At 40.0% G+C, this 17,653-nt stretch overlaps 1 protein-coding gene across 4 annotated transcripts in view; it reads left to right on the top strand.

Annotated features, from left to right (window-relative positions):
- AOPEP (aminopeptidase O (putative)) overlaps nt 1–17,653 on the top strand; it is a 368,640-nt gene that overhangs the window by 88,468 nt on the left and 262,519 nt on the right. The window lies entirely within an intron of this gene.

The following is a 17,653-nucleotide window of genomic DNA, read 5'->3' as shown; positions in this document are numbered from 1 at the left end:
AATCTAAATGAAAAAAAAATCAGCAAATTAAGACTATAAATAAAGACCTTGAGTTTTGGCCCCTTTTAATATAAAAGCTTTTTATAACTAAAATTGTTTAAAATGTTTTGTTAATAAGTAGTTTATTAAATTTTTTTAAAGTAATGACCCAGTAGGGGTCACTATGAACTGTTTGTTTTGTAAAAGTTAGTTATAAAAATAGTAAATAATAAAGTTTACTTTCAAGCCATTCTCTGAAGCTATCTTGAAAGACTTTTTCCTGACACCATCTGAAGTAAAACAGTAAAGTTACCACTGCTTTTGGTTCTGAAAACCCTGAACACTTTCTTTCTCTGAGCTGGTGCTTGGAGTGAAATTTGCTACCACTCAATCACTGTTCTCCTCCCACTTGTCAGTTTGGGATCAAAAGAGGATTTGGAGTACATCAGACACAAGATATATCTTTACTAATATGCAGAGCTGGTTTGTTAGTCCATAAAGTTTTAACAAATGTCTCTTGAGCACAACCCCAAAATAGGTTTGAGTATGCAGCAATCACCTTTTGATGCAACTAAAACATTGTTTGCTTGTTGATAGTATAGGAGTGAAATTGTAATATTTGAATTTGATGGTAGGGTATTATAGCGTTTGTTTTAAATTGAAGAAAAGAAAGATTAAAATATTCCAAACAGCATTTCTGGATTTTTTAAAAAGAATGATATACATATTACTTATTAGCACTTGTATAATTTCTTTTTAGGCTCTTGAAAATACAACTGGTTTCCATATGGTAAACATTTTTTTCACTCAGCAAATACGTTTTCCTGTGTTTTGAATGGCACTGAAATTTAAAACAGCTATTTCTGTTTAAGAAACATTTCAAATTTTATATAAAATACTTTCCTAAATCAAATTTTAATTTTTGTTTTTGTACCACCATCTTCAGTGACATTAATTATGGTATTTTTACTAGTGCAGAAAAGACAGGAGAGGAGGCACAATATACTAGGCACTTGGAAACTCGAATGACTTGAGCCAGCAATCTGGTCATTATTAATTGTAATTAGGTTCCCCTGGAGAAGGCCTAATTGGACACAGGTGTATTGATTACTAGGCCAGACTGGGGCTAGTGAGTCTCATAGACTCATAGACTATAAGGTCAGAAGGGACCATTATGATCATCTGGTCTGACCCCCTGCATGCTGCAGGCCACATGACCCTTCCCTGGACTCTGCCATTGAAGTCCCCAATCCTGTGTTTTAGTGACCTCAATCGGCAGAGACCCTCCTGCTAGTGATCCCTGCCCCATGCTGCGGAGGAAGGCGAAAAACCTCCAGAGGCTCAGCCAATCTACCCTGGAGGAAAATTCCTTCCCGACCCCAAATATGGCGATCAGTACTACCCCGAGCATGTAGGCAAGAGTCTCTAGCCTGGCCCTTGTTGGCCATTATGCTATTTACGTACCATTGCTTGGTTTTCCTCGGCTACTATGTTTTTACCATTAAACCATTCCCTCCATAAACTTATCTAACTTAATCTTAAAACCAGACAGGTCCGTCGCCCCCACCGTTTCCCTCGGAAGGCCGTTCCAATATTTCACCCCTCTGAGTCAATGAGCCAATAAGCCCATTAAGAAGGAAGCTGTATAGAAGGGCACTGGAAGGACTGCTCAGGAGGGCAGAGGAGGAGAGAAACAGAAAGACAGAAGGCTAGGAGAGCATGACAAATAGAGTTCTCTGAGTAGAGACACATCCCTCCCCTCCTCCCTTTTGGAGAAGGGGTTAGAAAGTTCAGATACAGTGTGTAGAGGTGTAGAGACCCTGCTGTGTATTGGTGGAGGGATTAAACAACTGTAAATAAGCTACATCGGGGTGTTTATAAGCAAGAAAGTCTCAGCGCAGTCTGTGTTTGTGGATGAAATGAGTGAGGCACGTCGCCTTCTCACAGGGCCATATAAGTTGACAGTCACAAAATTAGCCTGAATTTTCAGATGGAACTAGTGATTTTTGGGTGCTTCAGTTCATGTGTTCCCTATGTGAGACATCTTAAGGCCTGAATTTCTTGAATGTGCTGAGCACCTCTCTCTGAAAATCAGGCTTCTTTAAGCTATCTTATGTTAAACACCCAGAAATTGAGGTACCAAAAATCACTAGTCACTTCTGAAAATGTAGGCTGATATATTTTTCCTTTAGACTGGGACAGACCCAGACAATTTTTTATTAACTATATTTTATCTATATACAAGATGAGTTTACAAATGTTTGACTGTTTTCCCCATACATCCTTCTTACCATAAATGCAATTAATATAGCTGTGGTATACTTTGTTCCTAATGAAGGATTGATTCTGCAAAGATTTAACCATGTAACTTGACTCGTGTCAGATGTCCCTTTTACTTCCCAAAGGACAGAACGTCTCTTCACAGTACTTGGAAAGAAGATCTCTAGGTAGTTATATCTAGTCCAGTGCAATCAATCTATTATCTTGCATGGGTCCAAAATAGACAGACACCATGACTTCAGCCTCATCCTGAATAATGCAAGATCTGGGGCCAATTAATCCATCATCCATGATTTTACTGCTGTTGAGTTCCCTGACCTGGGCTGCATCACACAGACACATGATTGGGGTTAAGTCTGCAGTCCCAGAATTGGATCACCTTGTTCCCCTGGATATTTCATTTGCCACAGATCCACACCCAGGAAGGACATATCTGGATGTGGAATAACCATTCTGTTCTCTTCCAGACTCAAATGCAGGAAGAACTCACGCCAAACAAAATACTTCGAGTGCATCCTCTTTCTCTCTGATCCAGAGACAAGACTAACTTGGGCACCTTGCTAATCTATTAGCTGCCAGAAAACAAAGGATCATCACAAGAGTTGGCAGAAGCAGTCTGACATGCTGATAAAGGTCAAGACTCATTGTCTTGGGAGACTTCATATTGAGGCTGATAATGTTTCTGATGAAATACCCCAAACTTCCTATCTCAATTCTTCACCTCAGATTTCCCACAGGCAATCTCTGGACCCGCACACAATAGCTGCCCATGCCGTAGACTGAACCCTTGCACTGGAGATAGGAATAAGAAATGGAACCAATACTGTATCCTGATAAGACCTCTTCCTTTTCTAGGCAGTAATAAGAACACTCTCCCTTGCAAGGGAAAAAGAACCATCACCATGTTCTGTCCTGATAACTCTTGAACTCTGCTAAATTCCAAAACTTGTTTTCAGAGTAGAAGAATTGGTGAAGCACTTCAACCAATCCATGACTACTCTTCTAGACATGCTAGTACCAAAGTGCTGTCTCCCATCCCAACACCCACAAAGATTGCCACAGATCTCAGATGACCTGCAGCAGAGAAAGTGGGAAGAAAATTTGAGCATTGTTATCAGAAAATGTATTCTGATGAGGACAGACTCAGCCACAAAGAATTTCTACAAATGTATGCCTCTGCCTGAAGGAGGCAAAGAGAGCTTACTTCTCCTGTGCCATAGACTGAGAAAAGTCACACCCCATCAAGCTGACTGTTACTTATCACCTTATTATCTTCTAGGTATTTGCAAATTGATTTCTTAATTATTTGCTCCAGTATCTTTCCGGGTACTAAAGTTAAGATGACTGTTCTGTAATTCCTCAGGTTGTCCTTATTTTCCTTTTTATAGATGGGAACTATATTTGCCCTTTTCCAGTCCTCTGGAATCTCTCCCATCTTCCATGACTTTTCAAAGATAATCGCTAATGTCTCAGATATCTCCTCCGTCAGCTCCTTGAGTATTCTAAGATGTATTTCATCAGGTCCTGGTGACTTGAAGACATCTATCTTGTCAAAGTAATTTGTAACTTTTCCCCCTATTTTAGCCTCTGATTCTACCTCATTTTCACTGGCATACACTATATTAGACATCTCACCGCTGAAAATCTTTTCGGGGAAAACTATGAGTTTCACAATGAAGCTTGGATAAGTCACAAATGCTTAGATTACTGTGACCAGGCCTATGTCCAATAGGATGGAATGTGATATTCTGACCAGGAAGATGTAAGAGTGTTGTTTTTTTGTTTTTGTTTTTGTTTTTACCAGTGTGGCTATTTTGACATCCAAGATCAGTAAGGATTCTAACAGGATCCCATGGCTGCAAACCAATTTAACAATCTGGCAGCCGAGGCTCTTCATAATGGGAGGAAGGGGGCAGAGTGGTACAGCTGGAGTTCTGTGTCCAGTTTTGGGTGCCACACTTTAAGAAAGATGTGGACAAATTAGAGAAGAAAGGTTAAAATACTGGAGAAAAGAAGACTGCGGGGGACCTTATAACAGTCTTCAAATATCGTATGGGCTTTTATAAAGAGGACAGTGATCAATTGTTCTTCATGTCCCTAAAGGGAGAACAAGAAGTAATTGGCTTAATCTGCAGCAAGGGAGATTTAGGAAAATCTTGCTAACTGTAAGGATAGTTAAGTACTGGAATAGGTTACCAAGGAAGGTTTTGGAATCCCAATCACTGGAGGTTTTTAAGAAAAAAGTTAGACAAACCCCTGTCAGGGATGGTCTTGGTATACTTGGTCCTTTCTCAGCACAGGGGAATGGACTAGATGACTTCTCAAGGTCCCTTTCTCCCTACATATTGTGATAGACCCAGGCCAGTTGCGTACAGCAGAATAGCAGAAGGCAGATATACTGGCCACTGGATTAACAGTTTTCTGTTCCCTGACTGACCAGAGCAGGGGCTGCTCCAGGCTAATGAGAACACCTGACTCCAATTAACCTGCAAAGAGTCAGGTGAGGCCATTAAGCTAATGTGACCACCTGACTCTAATTAAGGCCCCACTGATACTATAAAAAGGGCTCACTCCAGTCAGGCAGAGGAGAGCCAGGGAGCCAGAGGAGAGGAAGTGCGGCTGAAGGACTGGTTAATGAAGACACCCTCAAGTTATTGATAAGGGAGCCCTAAGGTAAGGGAGAAGCAGGAGAGCTGTGGGGAAGTGTTCCAGGGAAATGTAGCAACTCTGGCAGTGAAAGGTTGGATGCCAACAGCTGCTACCATTAGGGTCCCTGGGCCCGAACCTGCAGTAGTGGGCGGGCCCAGGTTCCCCCCAACCCACCACTACAGGAACACCTCCTGGGAGGGGAAGTCAGGCCCCTGTCAGGACAGGAGGCTAAACTGTTCTAAAACAAGTCCTAGGGACAACAGAGACTGTGGGAATTCTCTCACCAACCTCTTTGCCGGCTTATGATGAAAAGGGCTCAGTAGACTGTAACCCTGGCCCTAGAGAGAGAAGGGCTACATGGAGGGTCACAGAGAGCCACTGAGGCTAGCATATACTGCCTAGAAGCGCAGGACCCACAGGGATAAGGTCAGAGCTCTGCCACAATATCTATGATTCGATAATGACCTACAGGGTTCAGTCTGAGCGGAATGACCTCAACCATGTCAGGGCATTTCCATTCCTTGTAGCTTCTTGGAGGCAGGAAAGGAGTATTTGGTGATCAATTGGTATCAAATACCACAGAAGGGTCTTGCACAATAAATATGGATATACTTCCCTTGTATATGGATAGCTGGAGGTCATCCACCAGAGCAACAGGTGCTGTCTCTCATGTACCAGGCCTAAGGTCCTCAGCCTGACTGAGAGGGATCCAGGATACTTATAGCCAAGAGGTGGCCCTGAAGAGGCTTTAGCTAGCTGCTTCTTGATAACTTGATTGAAAAAGTAAATTTATACAGAGATTGTAGTTGTAAAGTCTCAACTGTTCAGAGATGGATTCTTAAGTACTGGTCAGATGATCATTTATCTTAGGGAAAATGGGATTTTCCCTTCAAAGGAGATGCAGATAGTCTCTTTTAGTAGGGGTTTCAGGTGTTCTCTGCTCTCTTTTACCATCCTAGAAGGGCAAGGTTCAGAGTCATAGGTGGATTGCCATTATTTCTATGATTACTACTTGTGAATATGGCATTCACAGAGCAACTTGCCACAGTGGATTGTCGGTATTGGGCTAGAGAAACAAGTACTGACTGGTGGGATCGCATTATGGTGCATGTATGGAATCATGAGCAGTGGCTGCAAAACTTTTGGATGCACAAGACAAATCCACCTTCATGGAACTGTGTGTGGAGCTCCCCCCAACCCTGTGGTGCAAGGACACCAAAATGAGAGCTGCCCTCACTGTGGAAAAGCAAGTGGCAATCACTGTGTGGAAGCTGGTAACTGCAGTTGCTACTGGGCAGTTACGAATCAGTTTGGGATTGGAAAGTCCACGATGGCGATTATAGTGATGCAAATTTGCAGGGCCTTTAATTGCCTCCTGCTACCAAGGACTGTGACTCTTGGTAATGTGCAAGAAATAATTGATGGCTTTGAGGCAATGGATTCACTAACTGCAGCTGGGCGATAGATGGAATGTGTATCCCAGTTTTGGCCCCTGATCATCTTGCAACAGAGTACATCAATCAAAAGTGCTACTTCTCCATGGTCTGGCAGGGGCTGGTGAGTCACTGGGGCCATTTCACTGACATCAGTGCAGGGTGGTCAGAGGAGGGACATGATGCACGCATCTTTCGGAACACTGGACTGTATAGAAAGCTGCACGCTGGGACATTATTTCCAGACCAGAAGATTCCAATGGGGGATGTGCAAATGCCCACGAACAGAGACAGTATGGTGAGTGCACTCACAGCTGAATCACAAAAGATACATAAACCTCTTTCTCACTGTGCCTGGTAGGTGTGAGTTCCATATATGGTGAGTTTGGGGGTATGGGGAGCATGGCAAGGGAAGACAAAGGGTGGTTTGTGAAGGGGGGTACTACAAGTGGCTAGGGAGGCTATTCTGAATATTGGTACCCTTTTCCACAGACTAGGGTAATTTAACCTAATATCTCACTCCTAAGGATATCCAAGGTGCAAGGGTGCATCTCCTGCATGCGTGTGCCTTCTGACCAACTCCATGTGCTGCTCACTTGTGTGCTACTCTCAAATAAGGCGACATAACCAAGCGCAGTAAATACACTGATGCTGCGTCACTCTAAGTACGCTGCAGAAATTTCTATGCTGCTCATCGAGGTGGTGTTATTATGTTGGCATAGCAAAGGAGTTTCATCGGTGGGAGGAGCATTTCAGTGTGTACACCACTGTTTTGTCGACAAAAGCTGATTTTGGTCAACAAAATGTGGAGGTCTGAAGGCTTTTGATACTGTCTTGCATGACCATCTCATAAACTAGGGAAATACAACCTAGATGGAGCTATGATAAGGTGGGTACATAACTGGTTAGAAAACTGTTCCCAGAGGGTAATTATCAGTGATTCACAGTCAAGCTGGAAGGGAATATCAAGTGGGGTCCCGCAGGGATCAGTTCTGTGTCCGGTTCTGTTCAATATCTTCATCACTAATTTAGATAATGGCACAGAGAGTACACTTATAATGTTTGCAGATGGTACCAAGCTGGGATTGCTTGCAAGTGCTTTGGAGGATAGGATTAAAATTCAAAATGATCTGGACAAACTGGAGAAATGGTCTGAAGTAACTAAGATGAAATTCCATAAGGACAAGTGCAAAGTACTCCACTTAGCAAGAAACAATCAGTTGCACACTTACAAAATGGAAAGTAATTACCTAGGAAGGAGTACTGCAGAAAGGGATCTGGGGGTCATAGTATATCGCAAGCTACATATGAGTCAACAGTGTAACACTGTTGCAAAAAAAAGTGAACATCATTCTGGGATGTATTAGCAGGAGAGTTGTAAGCAAGACATGAGAAGTAATTATTCCGCTTTACTCCATGTTGATTATGCCTCAACTGGAGTATTGTGTCCAGTTTTGGGTGCCACATTTCAGGAAAGATGTGAACAAATTGGAGAAAGTCTGTAGAAGAGCCACAAAAATGCTTAAAGGTCTAGAAAACATGACATATGAGGGAAGATTGAAACAACTGGGTTTGTTTAGTCTGGAGAAGAGACGACTAAAAGGGGGGGGACATGATAACAGTTTTCAAGTACATAAAGGTTGTTACAAGGAGGGAGAAAAATTGTTCTCCTGAACCTCTGAGGATAGGACAAGAAGCAATGGGCTTAAATTGCAGGTTTAAAAGCTGGTTTAGGTTGGACATTAGGAAAAACTTCCTAACTGTCAGGGTAGTTAAGCACTGGAATAAATTGCCTAGGGACATTGTGGAATCTTCATCATTGGAGATTTTTAAGAGCAGGTTAGACAAACACCTGTCAGGGATGGTCTAGTTATTACATAGTCCTGCTATGAGTGCCATGAACTGGGCTAGATGACCTCTCGAGGCTCCTTCAGTCCTACGATTCTATGATGGAATCCACATGCCCTTGAAAAGCTCCACCTGGGGTCAAATGCTATAATAAATGGGGTCCATATAAGTACCTAGTAGAATTTTATTTGTATTCCAGGTATCTGAATTTATTAGCATTTTTGAGTGTTTTTCACTGGCTTTTTTTTAATGCTTCTGGAAGTCATTTATGGGGTCAAAATGATGCAAGATTTGATCATCTAGCAGTAGTTCCTTTCCTGAATGGTAGAATAAGACCATGAGAACGCCAAATTTCACAGTGTTTCAGACACACAAATGTGAGTGGCAGGGGAGCCCATTAAAAACATTTGAATTTATTGGTGCTGCCATAGTCCCTAAATACACAAACTTTGTAATTTTATGAGATGAATAAGGAATCATTCACCCCTCTTAATGTAGGATACCTGAATTGTTGAAAGGAATCTTGGCTGGAGGTATTAGTTTCTGATATTTCTAAAGAGGTAAGACCCTACATTGCAATTAGAACCACACTCAAGAAAATACACATCTTTATTTATTAAACAAACATTCTTTAATTGGCTCTTGTACAGAAATTCACTTATTTTAAATGAGTGAAATAAACAGTGCATTGTATGGAATGGACCTCCAAATATGTCCTGCTAGTTTAAAGTAAAGTTTTAAGTTGGAACATGAAGCGTTCTTTTTTCCCTTGGCTTGAGTTATAGAAAATGTTATTTCTTCATTTAGTAATTGGATAGTTAATAGGGTTCTTTGTGATACTACTGTTAAATAGTGGCTGCATTTTATTAAATCCTGAGACTGAAATTATGGCGGCGCCCACTAGTGCCATTATAGTTAAGGGTGTCTCAGCATTTCCAATATAAACTCGTATTTCAGTGGTTTATAACTTGGCAATAAAAAATTTGTTTCCAGCTTAAACTTGGCATAAACCATTATAGCCGCAGAGAAACTTATACATAACGTGTATAGATACAAAAATAATTTAAATTGATAATTTAAAAAAATCTTTGGCTTTGTATGTGTCACGGAAGGATTAAAAAGCAAAAACAATATCTTTAAAGAATAAATAAAAATAACAAAAACGGTAATTTTCAGCAATGAGGATTAGCTAACATTTTGTATTGTCTGGAGAGAGAAGGATCAAGGCTGACATGATGAGACAAACTAATTTTAAGAGTGATTCTTTTCGTGCAATATAGATCTATAATATGATAATAATGCTTTGTTATGGTTCAGTGGTGAAACTATCCCATGCTATTGTTAATATGTATTCACAGCATATACTTTAACTCACTCTTTGAATCACAGTATGAGACTATTTTTACTAAAATGAGTTGTTATAGCATATGCCGTAAATGGATAATAAGAATAATATATGAAACATTAAAATGATTGGACATAACATTTCGTTTGAGAGGGGAAAAAGAAATGGGAGCCTCATGCAGCTCCTGTCATGCAGTTGTGTCCTATCATACCCTCCTCATTGGCAGTTCCACCCTGGAAGCATCTTAACTAAATAGCAGACTACTGCCTTTACTTGCTTAGTGAAGTCTTCAGGATAAATGGTGCTTGCAGAAACAGCATGCCACATAGAGTAACATTATGCACCTGCATAGTGCTTTACCGTGGTGTCAGCTGCTGTCACCTAATCACAATCTCTTTCACTTTGCAGCCATCCTCTCAGGTTAAAAAACTGTGCATGTGCACAGTGCTACTCTCTGATTATTGTTAGTTTTGCTTTGCAATCCATTTTCCTAAAATAAAAGGAAAAGGTAGTATCATGAGAACAAAAGAAGTAGAACAGAAGAGAGACAGATTCACAGAAAAGGAAGATAGTGTAGAATCAAAATTGTGGTCCCAGTACAGATGTTCCATAGAATTTTTCCACTGATTGAAGTTATATAGAGATCGTGATCCTGAAACCCATAGCCTTGCTTTGCTTGTGTAGATAGGATGTGAGTGCTTGCTGAAGACATAGGTAGAGCTAGGAGAACTGCAATCAAGTGTGCAGCACCCACTCACACAGGCAAAATAATCAGGTCACCAAGCAGCAGCTCCCACAACTCCTTTCTCCAGTCTCCATGGAGAGGTGTGTGCCTCTGAACAATGGATTATTGTGTATGTTGTTTGTGTGTGTTTGGTTTTTTAAATTAAGGTGCAATTGAAAAAAAAAAAAAGGAGGCTGTGAAACGCCACGATGCTGAAAAATGTTTTGAACTTTTCTTTGGGGAGATGCTAATATTCACTGTCCACTCTCCACTCACGTTAGACACTATAACCTTCTTATTTTATTTCTGAATATTTGGTAGCTATGACATATGGGTCACGTGGAACCACAGGACCTATTTACTGTATGTAGATCACACTGTCCAACCAACTTGTGCTCCTCTGAAGATTTGGGGACTGTTGTTCAGAGATCTGTTTTAAGTTGTTCAAAGTGGGTGAAAAATAATCAAAGTTTAGCTTGACCTGTTATATAAAACTATAAAATAAGCAAAGGTTGAGAGCAGAAAGACCGGTAGAAATAGGGTGTGTTTAAGTTAAAAGCACTGATTGGGTTCCCCAAGAAAACACAACTGTAACAGGTCAAGATGACACTAGAAATGGAAGGAATGATGCTAGAAATGCCATAATTAGTGTAACTGAATAAGTATTCTGAGTGGATAATTTTCATGGGAAGAGGTTGCCACCCCTTTCTGGACATGGCTTTTTTGAGGTTAGTTGACAATTTGTTTTGGAGCTAGCAGACTAAATAGCTTGAAGGAGACAGAGAGAGCTAGACCATCAGAGCCTCCACTACCATCAGGACCTACTATCAGACCATTTGGCATTCGTTTTTCTTGATCCTGAAAGTTGCCCTTACCATAGTGAACAGATGACATTACCACCTCCATCAGGTTTGGCTGAATTCTGATCAACACCTATGATGTGAACTTGAGGTCCTGCTAACGTCCTCTCCCTACTGTGTCATTTTCCTTCCCCACTTTATTTCTTCTCTTTCCTGTTGTCCTTGTTTTGCCTTCTGTCTAACAAGAGTCATGTTTAGCCAGCCAAGGCAAATCTAACTTTTGAAGAACTGCTTTAATGAAAAAGGCAAGGTAAACACATTGCCTTAACATGCTGGGAATAGTTTGCCAGGTTTTGGAGAGGGTGATAAAATCATGTGCTGTTCCTGTGATTTTTTTCCCCCCCAGAAGCTAGGTTGCAAATGAAAAAGACACAGATTCTATTTTTTCCATGTCTTCTCTGTGTCTGTCTGTCTGTCTGTCTTGTTTTGTTTTGTCTTAAAAAGAAGCAAGATTGATTTCAACAGCCACTAATAGCTAAAGATCATCTACTGAACCTTCTATTTTCCCCTACAAGAATATTTAATACTATCTAAGGGTTTCTCTGCATGGTGACACTCAGGAAAATTAATCTGAATTAACAAAAATTGTGAATTTAAAGTGGATTAGTTAAACTGCATCAAACCCCTGTGTGGACACTCTCATTCAGAATTAAAGTGGCCTTAATTCAGTTGAGTAATTCACATTAAGGCCACTTTAATTTTGAATGAGTGTCTCCACTCATATGTTTAATCCAGTTTAATGAATCAACTTTAAATTCACACCTTTACTTAACTCAGATTAATTTTCCTGAGTGCCCCCATGTAGACAAGCCATAAGGATTTCCCCCCATAAAACTTCATACGACTAAAGGAGCATGGAATAAAGACAATTATTAAAGTGAGGTTTTACTAAGTTTTAAATTTCAAATACTTTAATTGTTTCCCCCTCGTTCTGTGTATTTAATGCATAATGCAATAAGAGGTGCCTTTTACTCCATGTGCAATTTACCTAAAGAGGCTATGTCTCAAACAGACTGACTCAAACTGTACGTGTTACAGATTTCCTGTGGAATGAGGCAGGGATCCTGCTTTCTTCAAAATGGGATCAAATGGTTTGTCATAGGGTTCAGCAAATATTTTAACAGGACACAAAATTGCACATGCATGCATACTCACTACATTCCCTTTGCTTTAGAATGTTAAAATTAGATTGTTGTTAAAAAGATCCAAAACATACATAAAATGATTTCTTAACTGAGATGACTTGCCCAAATTAAAATTGATTTTCACCAGGACACCAATCGTCATTCTATTTGTATAGGTACTCACAGATTCATAGATTATAAAACCAGAAGGAACCATTACAATCATCTAATCTGACTTCCTGTATGACAAAGGCCATAAAACAGGGGCAATCAATTATTTCTTGGTCAAGGTATAGTGAGAGTCCAGAGACAAAAATAATAACAATAATGATAATAAGTAAATAAAAAGATTTCACAGACCATTCAAAAGCATCTGGTGGTCTGGATTTGGCCTGTGGTCTGCCTATTGACTGCCCCTGCCATAGGACTTGCTTGAATTAATTCCTGTTTAAACTAGAGCATATATTTTTGAAAAACATCCAATCTTGCTTTAAAAACATCCAGTGATGGAGATATACCACAACCCTTTGTAAGTTGTTCCAAGAATTAATTACCTTCACTCTTAAAAATGTATACCTCATTTCAAGCCTGAATTTGTCCAGGTTCAACTTCCAGCCATTGGTTCTTGTTATACCAAGTCAACCTTTATCTTTCTATTTGTTAAGATACACAGATTGAACTTCTTGAATTTTTCACTATACAGTATGTTTTCCAAACTTCTAATCATTTTTGTGACTCTTCTCTGAATGCTCTCAATTTATCAACATCCTTCTTGAATTGTGAACACCAGAACTGGACACATTATTCTAATAGTGGTCACACTAGTGCCAAATACAGAGGTAATATAACCTTCCTACTCACTGTTCCACTGTTTATACATTTAAGGATTGAATTAGTTCATTAGTATCTCACTGGGAATTTGTTAAACTGATTATCCATCATGATCTCCACGTTTTTTTCAGAGTCCTTGCTTCCCAGGATAAAACTCTGCATCTGGGGGCTTATGGCCTGCATTCTTTGTTCCTAGATGTATGGCCTTACATTTGGCCATATTACAACGCATATTGTTTGTTTGCTCACCACTTATCAAGTGATCCAGATCTCTTGGCACCAGTGTCTTTTTCTCTTCATTATTTACCATTCCCCCAGTCTTTGTGTCATATGCAAACTTTATCAGTAATGATTTTATGTTTTCTTTTAGGTCACTGATAAAAAGGTTAAATAGTATAGGGCTATTAGCCAATCCCTAAAGGACCCCAATTGAAACACGCTTGCTCGAAGATGATTCTCTATTTGCATTTACGTTTTGAGACCTGTCAGTTAGCCAGTTTTTAATCCATTTAATGTGTGCCATAATGATTTTATAGTGTTCTAGTTTCTTAATCAAAGTGTTGTGTGGTCCCAAGTCAAATGCCTTCCAGAAGTCCAAGTATATTATATCAATGCTATTATCTTCAGCAGCCAAACTTACGGTCTCATCAAAATAAAATATCAAATCTATTTTTCATAGAGCTATAAATCCATTTTGATTGACATTAATTATATTATTTTTCTTCAATTCTTTATTAATTGAGTCCCATATCAGCCATTCCATTATTTTTCCTGAGATTGATGTCCGGTTGACAGGCTTATAATTGCTTCGATTGTCCCATTCACAATATTGGAAGAACGTTTACTTTCTTCCAGTACTCTGGAACTTCCCCAGCATTCCACAACTTCTTAAAAAACAACATTAATGTTCCAGAGAGCTCCCCAGCAAGCTCTTGTAAAACTCTTGGATATCTGTTATCTGGACCTCCTGATATAAAAATGTCTACCCTTAGTAGCTGCTGTTTAATGTCCTTCTGAGTTGCTGTTGGAATGGAAATGAAAGTATTTCCACCATAATCATATGATATGAACACATTCTCTTGCTTTTTCCCAAGTACAAAGCAGAAATATTTATTGAACACATCTGCCTTTTCTGGATTATTATTGACAGTTCTATCATTTCCATCTAGTAATAGACCAGTACCATTGTTGTGATTCCTTTTGTTCCTAATATACTTAAAAAAAACCATTCTTATTGCCCTTAATTCTACTGGCCATAGAGTTGTCCTTGTGTCCTTTTGCTTCCTTTATCAATTGACTATAATTCATATCTTCTGATTTATATTCATTATTATCAACTTCCTCTTTCTTATGCTTGTTTTATTTTTATAGCAGCTTTCACTTCCCCTCTAAGCCCTTTTAAAAAAAAAAAAAAGTGTGGCCTTCTTCCTTGATTATGGGAGTGTGGCTTTTTTGACATCTAGTAAAAAGTTCACAAACAGTTCCCAATTATTTACATCTTTCTGTTTATATTTATTCTCCCATCATTGTTTTAAGCTTTGTGAAACTGGTCTTTTTAAAGCACCAAGTATATCTTACCTATTTGGACTTTATTCTGTTTGCACATAACAAACGTTATCAAGTCATGATCACTGAGATCTAATACGGAATTTCCCGGTACCCACAACCCTCATCACCATGGCACCTGTGCACCTTACAATCATTAATAGATTTTATTCTCACAACACTCCTGTTAAGTAGGGCACTATGTTATTACTGTTTTACAGATGAGAAAGTGGGGGTCAGGATGGATTAAGATCAGTATATTCAAAGATACAAAGGAGAGATACTAACTCTTCCAAGTTACTTGTCCAAAGTCACACACAAAGTCTGTGGCTGAGCCAGGAATTGAATGCAGGGCTTCAGTGCCTTATCTATTGGACAGTTATTTCTGGCCTCTCCTTATCTTTGATCTAAGGGACTATTGCCTTGCCAAGCTTTGAATTTGTACTCACAATTTCTGGCCTGCTACTAGTGTGTACTCTCTCAAAAAAATAAAAAAATAAAACCATTTTCCATTATAAAAAATATATATATATATTTTACTCTCCTTATTCTCAAAAACATCAGAACTGTTTTCACTCAAGTTTTTAAAAAAGTCACCTTTAGTCTTGGAAAATTTCTTTCCCACAGCTGGAAGTTTGGGGAAATTATAAGCAACAGAAATATAGAGGGCATAACAGGTATACCCTGAAAATTCATGTAATTGCCTGTGTTATCACATTTCTGTGGCATTTTCTGCAGTAAGAAATTCTTCTGCCTCTTTTGGGGAGCTTTTTTAAAAATGTGGTTAGGTTTATGGAAAAATGTCTGATTTTATCCCATTCAGCCCATATTGTAACATAAATAGTATTAGTTCAGTCCAAGAAGACATTGTTAATTACCACCCAAGTTCAATAGAATATTTTTTCTGGCTGGAGCCAATGGTGCCAGAAGCACTTTCTTATCTAGCAGTGTTAAGTCATGCATCTGGTGTCTGGTTTGGTTCAATGAAAGCAGCTGAGGTAGGTTCCTTAGTTTGTTTTTCAGTTCCCTGCTCAGCTAGGAACTCGTTTAGTCCAGTGAGATTACAGTGAAGGACACTTTAGTATTGTGTGCTTGTAACTGTATCTGTCATGACCACTTTTCTAAGTATTTGTTTTTAAAGTTAAGGTTGGAATATAAACTGAGATCATGCTGACAGCAGCAGTGCTAGCATTTGGCAAGACAGAATTTGACATGCTCCAAAAAATAATTGCTTGGAGATAAATATTAATCTACAGCTCTTGTAGAGCTCTTGGGTTTTGACCACCTTGGTTCATGGCCAGCTCTGCGTCCTATTGTGTTTAGCTTTGCAGGGTGTTCTACAAGCGTCTGATTTACAGTTCACAAGAGTAGCTCTAGTGGTTTATGTAGGTTCAGAACGGTGCCCATCACTATGGTACATAAATGCTTCCCCCAAATGAAGTGGACGTATATATATATTTCTCTCTCCCCTGCAGTCTGTGGGATTAGACCTGTTTTTCAAGCATTCAAATTAAAGCTGAGGTAGAACATTAGCCTTTCTCTGAATTTCTTTGCATTTGTAGCTTTACATCGGAATCTTTATAAAAAGAAAAACACGTGCTGCACTTCTAATTAGGGCTGTCAAGCAATAAAAAAATTAATCGTGATTAATCGTGTGATTAAAAAAATTAATCGCAGTGTTAATAATAGAATATCATTTATTCAAATATTTTTGGATGTTTTCTACATTTTTAAATATATTGATTTCAATTATGACACAGTATACAAAGTGTACAGTGCTCACTTCATATTTATTTTTATTACAAATATTTGAATAGTAAAAAACCAAAAGAAATAGTTTTTTTTCAATTCACCTAATGCAAGTACTGAAGTGCAATCTTTTTATCATGAAAGTTGAACTTACAAATGTAGAATTCTGTACAAAAAAAAACTGCATTCAAAAATAAAACAATGTAAAGCTTTAGAGCCTGCAAGTCCACTCAGTCCTACTGCTTGTTCAGCCAATTGCTCAGACAAACAAGTTTGTTTACATTTGCAGGAGATCATGCTGCCCACTTCTTGGTTACAGTGTCACCTGAAAGTGAGAAGAGGCGTTCTCATGGCACTGTTGTAGCTGGCATTGCAACCAGGGCCGTCCCTAGCTATTTTGGTGCCTATGCAGGCCCCCCCCCGTGGGGTCTGTGTGGGGCCCCAGGCCTCCGCAGGGGGGCTGGCCCCAGGCCTCCACAGGGGGGCTGTGTGGGTCCCCGCCCCAGGCCTCTGCAGGCGGGGAGGGCTGGCCCCAGGCCTCCGTGGGGAATGGGGGCTTGCCATTCCTGTGGGAAGTGGAGTGACCTGGCCCCAGCCTGCTCTGCTCCCCTAGCTCCCAGGCTTGGGAGGAGCGGGGAACCGGTCCCCAACACTCACCAGTGGCGTGGCTGGGAGCCAGGGGAGCAGAGCAGGCTGGGGCCAGGTCGCTCTACTTACTGGTGAGTGCAGGCCCGACCGCTTCTGGAGTCCTCAGGGTAATGGGGATGGAGCAGGGGTGGGGCCCCAGGGAAGAGCCGGAGCAGGGACTGGAGCAGCATGCAGCTGCTCAAGGCACCAGGAAATTTGGGGAACCAAATTTCCTGGTGCCCTACGCAGGTGCGTACTTTGCGTATGGGTAAGGACAGCCCTGGTTGCAACATATTTACGTGCCAGATGTGCTAAAGATTCATATCTTCCTTCATTCTTTAACCATCATTCCAGGGCACATGCTTCCATGCTGATGACAGATTCTGCTCAATAAAAATCCAAAGCAGCTTTCTTTCTTGGTGGTTTGGGTTCTGTAGTTTCCGGATCCATTAAGACTTCTGAAAGCATGCGCCACACCTCATGCCTCTCAGATTTTGGAAGGCACTTCAGATTCTTAAACCTTGGGTCGAGTGCTGTAGCTATCTTTAGAAATCTCACATTGGTAACTTCTTTGTGTTTTGTCAGATCTGCAGTGAGAGTTTTCTTAAAATTAACAATATGTGCTGAGTCATCATCCGAGACTGCAATAACGTGAAATA

This window comes from Trachemys scripta, chromosome 6 (assembly GCF_013100865.1).
Source record: "Trachemys scripta elegans isolate TJP31775 chromosome 6, CAS_Tse_1.0, whole genome shotgun sequence".
Taxonomy (NCBI): domain Eukaryota; kingdom Metazoa; phylum Chordata; order Testudines; family Emydidae; genus Trachemys; species Trachemys scripta.
Note: the sequence above shows the minus strand (reverse complement) of the source record. Positions and strands in the feature narration are given on the sequence as shown.